Genomic DNA, 6,000 nt, shown 5'->3' on the forward strand with positions numbered 1-6,000 from the left:
AGCTCGGATTGCACTTATGCATGTAATTGCATCGTTCACTCTTGGTGTAAATCTAGTTTCATTGAAACTTTTTCGCTGATTAAGAGAGAGAGAAACTCATGAACTTATCAACAACTAGAACGTTCAGAACAAGTTTGAATTGAATTTATTTAATATTTGATTTAATTTGATGAAAATTTTCGACTGAGATGACTAGATTCTTTCTGAAGTTTTATCGGCCCTATCAGTCTTGAGGCAGCTAAAACAACTTTTGCTTCTACTTTCTTCCGTTTCGGCGTATACAGTATTGGACAAAACATTTGCAACTTTTTCGATTTTCCATACAAAATGACCAACTTTGGTTAGCTATATCTCGGTTATTCATGGACCGATTTGAACAAAATTTCGGCAGAACATCAGACATAACTTGAATTTTAACATATATTTTTGAGTGATTTTTCCAATCACATGTTCAAAAGCAGTAACGATTTGACTAAAGTGATTTTTTTGATGATTTTTTATATATGACATAACTAAACATATTGAAGGAATAGCTTCATGGTATCTTCAGCAAAGTTGTAGATTATAACGAGATGAACAAGTTTGCTAAAGACAGTTTTTGTGTAGGGCTATCTGATTTTGAGATAAATAGTTTTGTATTTTTCGTCAAAAATTACACTTTAGTTAAACCGTTATTACTTGTAAACTCGTGATAGGAAAAATGATTCAAAAATATATGTTAAAATTCAAGTTATATCTGATGTTCTGTGAAAATTTCATTCGAAACGGTCCATAAACAACTGAGATCTAGCTAACCAAAGTTGGTCATTTTGTATGGAAAATCGAAAAAGTTGCAAATGTTTTGTCCAATACTGTATTTCGCCTTCTTCGACAAAACTCAGCCTCTAAACCCTTGAAGAAGGCGAAAAATACGCTGAAACATCGGAGAAGTAGGAGCAAAAGTCGTTTTAATAGATCCGATATAACATTAATTGAGCCGATAAAACTTCAGAAAGAAATTACTTGATTGAATCATTTCCTATATAGTTGCTTCTATGTAAACTGTAAAGATTGGTTAATTACTAAAAAAATGAGCGGATTAAGCCAAAACGTGCCCTTTTATCCGAACTTTTGGTTGCTTGAGTATTTTCCAATAGATTTACCATAAAGTAGCACACGAAACATCTTCCAAAGAGATGCTTTTCAAAAATGGTTTCAATCACGTATCAATAAAAGCATCTGTAACTTACATGGATCTAGTTCGGTTGCATATCAATATCTAGGCTCATAAAGTTTCATTTCCGTTCCAATGAACATGCATTTCACTTCTTGTTTGACGTTCAACATTTTTGAAACGACAAGATTTGCTGCAAATGTCCATTGCAAATAGCAATGAAGTCAAGTTTGTCAAGATGTTTCCAGCAACTTTTCAAACAAACTCTTTAAACTTCTCCCAAAATGCCGGTTTTAATGATATGTTTCAAATTACTATCATTTAAAGCATCCGCAACTTGCATTCAATTTTAGTTTCCATACCCACAACTCAAGAAGATTCATCCCAGTTGCAACCAAGTTGCACTAAACTACGTGTATGACAGCTAGAACTTTGTTTGTTTGAATCGAGTTGCAGTATGGTTGAGTTGCACCTTACGTATCATCTAACAAACGAAAACATGGTCTAGCAACAGTTTGTTTGTTGAAATGGTGTTTCTCATATGTTGCGCGGAAGTTTTTGCAAAAAGTTTAGATTATTTCAGGCGCCCAAGCAGCACAGTTGCGGATGCTTTAAATGAAATAATTTGAAACATAACATTAAAACCGGCATTTTGGGAGAAGTTTCAAGAGTTTGTTTGAAAAGTTGCTGGAAACATCTTGACAAACTTGACTTCATTGCTATTTGCAATGGACATTTGCAGCAAATCTTGTCGTTTCAAAAATGTTGAACGTCAAACAAGAAGTGAAATGCATGTTCATTGGAACGGAAATGAAACTTTATGAGCCTTGATATTGATATGCAACCGAACTAGAATCATGTAAGTTACAGATGCTTTTATTGATACGCGATTGAAACCATTTTTGAAAAGCATCTCTTTGGAAGATGTTTCGTGTGCTACTTGGGAAGGCTTGATGCATAGTTTACATTTCACTATCATCTATTTTGTTTCTTTAGTGCTTTTGCATTAATTGTTAATTGTTAATTGTAATTAAGTGGATTTTTTTAATAAAAAAAAATTAAGGTTGCTACGAAACAAATTTGGATTTTTTTTCCTGCTGTATTTATTAAAGTTTATATAGTTTTACACATTTTGATCAAATAAAGCAATAACAAAACTATCGATTTGTTACTCTCAAAATTATGGCTTTTTCGTTACACTGATTCAATTATTTTAAAAGTATTTCATCCAACTCTGCTGAAATTACTTCAAGGAATTCAGAAGACCATCAGAGATGAACAAATCTTAAACCTACCCTTCATAAATTGGTTTTCTTCTATATAAACAAAAATGGAATGACGTTTGTATGTCATGATTTGGTTTGAAAACGGGTCAACCAATTTGAAAAATTATTTAACTTTTGCATTCGTCCAGAACTCCGACTAGTACATATGAAGCTAAAATTTAAGGAAGAGTCCGGAAAACTTAGAAAATGAAGAGAAAAGTAATCATTCATTTTGTTAGAGATTTATCATAGGCGATGGTACCCAAATTATGTCATACTAAATTGCGACTTTCTAGACCACCTCCCTTGTCACACTTTTTGTATGAGTCCTTTACTGCCGTGAATTGCAAGTCAGTCTTATCTGTAAAAAGTAGGCATCGAGAAAATGGACTGTAAAGTTTCCAAACTCGTTTTCCATACGAATATTCAAAAAATTTCAGAGAATTTGAACATGTTCAAATCTTAATGAAACTTTCACAATTTGCACTACGATATATGTATGAGACAGGCAAGCCTGTGTTGGTAGCAAAGCTCAAAGCTTTGAGCCAACCCTTTTCCAGTAGAGAAGCTAGGCAAAATACAGGACGCTTCGATGCTTTACTGGTTCCCCTATGGCTTGCTCAATTTTCACCACCTAATTAATTTCAATCTTGTCGCTCCCTTGCGACGCCTATCCACCTATGCATTTCATCATTTATAAAAAATCTTCTATAGACTCCCTTTTCCTTTGAGTCGCATGACCGATATAGCCATAACAAATAATATTAAAACAATCACGGTCGATACCTTCTCTAGATAGGTAGAAAAAATAGATGGATAGATAGATAGGTAGAATATATACCACTATATTATGGATTTTTGATTTTTATTCTGACACGAATGCACCTGTTTGGTATAAAGTGTCGTTAATAAAACTTACAAACAAACAACCAATATATCACAGTATCTTTCACTGTGATATATTGGTTGTTTGGACATATTTGGACAGTTTTATGATATTTGATACAATAAGAAGCCTATTTTTAAATCTGTGTTTGATACAAATTCATCAAATCTTGCAATTTGTGTAGTAATTTATACTATCAACTGGAGAAATTAAGGTTATTTTCTACCTCGTAGGTACAGTATATATTATTAATGTCTCCTAAATGTAAACTGGGCCATTTAACCTCCATGAGTACTTTTTGAACCCCTCTACCCTACCTACACTTCCCGTATTCAACGAGCTCGGAACTTGGGCCCGCGCAAAACGCGTCCATTGAACCGAGAGCGAGCACGCCATCCATAGAGTGGCCGAAGGTAGGGGTAACAGATGGTTCCACGAGCTGATACACGCATTCTCCTCGGTTGTCGATATTCGATCCTCCTCGGCCAGAGCAAATCCGGTTCCACAGTTAGCGCGGTGTCACATTCGCACTATGATCATTACAATTCACGGCAAATTCAACAAACGCACATTGGTCGAGCTACATACTTAGAAGTGGTCAGAACTAAACTGGTTTGAAAAGTTCAACATTATACATATATTTTGAAGATATTTTCCTATAAAATGTTTATACATATTGTGGTCACACACAAACGATATTTATATTTTCAAATAGCATTTTTTCATAAAATCATATTTATAAATGTATTATTGAAAAAAGTTACGCCGCATGTAACTATAAATATATAAACACCAAACAGCATATTGGTCTTAGATATTACTTCGATTAAGGCTGATAAAACTAGTATTGGTCAATCTTCGTTTCTATTCTGACCATTGTGCAACGGTTCGGGAGAACAGCGTGTGATCGCGCGCAATCCCTTCAGGGCAGAGGAACCGCTCCGTGCAAGTAGGTAAGAATGTAAGGTACGCACGATATCGCCAACCATATTTCTTTGCCTATAGCTACACATAGCTTCCCTGTAGCGTGCTGAATGAGCGAATGATCTCGATAGTGATGTTGGAGTCGGCGTTTCTTTTCTTCCCTTTTTTCAGGTGATGTGATTCAACATCATATGCTGACCATCCGCAATGCACGGTGGGCCTGAAAGCGATGGATTATGAAGTTTATTGAAATTGTACTGGAAGAATTTATGATATTTTCACTAGATTTAATCCATTCAAAACGGATCAAAAGTTCGTCGGTTGAATTACAAAATATTTATATTTTTGTATCAAGAATGCATGTTTTCAATTTCTTTTATTAGTGTCGTTCCAAACAATACATGTATTTTTTATATCTAGGTGTTCTGTGTTAAAAAAACACTATCATCCTCATTTGGTAAAACTTAATTAAGCTTTTATTAACATTTTGTTAACAACATATTACATTTCATTTGCCGAAGCAGATTTTTCAAATGAATTGAATTCACCTGTTTATGAGAAAAGGACTTAACCCTCTAATACCCAAATTTTTATTTTCGATTTAAGTATTATTTTTCGTTATCTAAAATCGTTCTAAACACGTTTTGGGCATTTATTTATTTTTATTCGCAAATTTTTAAATTTTGGTTTTTGATATTTATAATTTTTATTTTTGAACATCCCTAGCTTTTTTCATTTTTTCTTGAAGCCTTTTCTAGTTGTTGATTTTTGGCAATAATAAAAATTTAAATTGTAACGGTATTTTTAAAAATATTAAATTTTTATTTTTTTTTTGGAGCGTATTTTATTTTCCGTGTAACTAACGGAAAAACAGGTTTGAAATGATTTTAATACCACCAGGCTCTTCGTTTGTGATAGGTTAATCGTAGAAAAATATAAAAGGTATGATTTTTTATATTACACGTTAAATGAAGCCCAGGCATTTGTAGGTTATATAAGAATGCAATTTTTCAAACAATTTCTAAAAATACAAAAAAGTTTCAAAAGTCATAAAAAACTTTTCTTATATGCGTGTTATGAGTCAAGGTATAAGCCAAAAATAAAATCATTTTGATTTGCGAGCTACGAAAAAATACACAAAATTCCAAAGTGTACCCCGTCTAAAGGCGGGGTTGGGTATTAGAGGGTTAACCTAGATTTATTACGCATTAATCGTGACAATAGAAGATTGAAATTAATCCAAACTTAATCCAAACTTTTTTGCAATATACTACAGATGACAGGCAGGTTTCGCGCTTTGGTGGAGAGGCCTGTGTGATGCGCAAACGAAAATTTTTGACATCCTTGAGGTAACTCAGGTAAGTCAGAAGTTAAAATATACAATATTGTATAATATAGGTCCCAAAATGCTGCCTTGGGAAAACCCAGCTCTCACAGGAAGTCTTTCAGTTCTGATAAATAACCTGAAGTATACGTATAATCGATAGAGATACTAACAGTAACAATATTTTTTTGCAATCCCGCATCCATTCAAATTGCATTCAATGTCAACAAACCCGTGGTACAACATTCAAATTCAATACCACGCCATCAAATCCATCCGCCTTGTCAGTCAAACCTCCTTACAAGGATCGTTCATCCCGGATCAATCGCCATCAAAGAGACATAGTGAATATTGTTAAATTTTTGCGCACCGGATCCAACCACCAATCACACCGCGTCGTGGGCGTCGTCTTCGTCCAATCGGCGGGTCGGGTCTCCGCTCGCCTATG

Source organism: Aedes aegypti, chromosome 2, assembly GCF_002204515.2.
Source record: "Aedes aegypti strain LVP_AGWG chromosome 2, AaegL5.0 Primary Assembly, whole genome shotgun sequence".
NCBI classification, from domain to species: domain Eukaryota; kingdom Metazoa; phylum Arthropoda; class Insecta; order Diptera; family Culicidae; genus Aedes; species Aedes aegypti.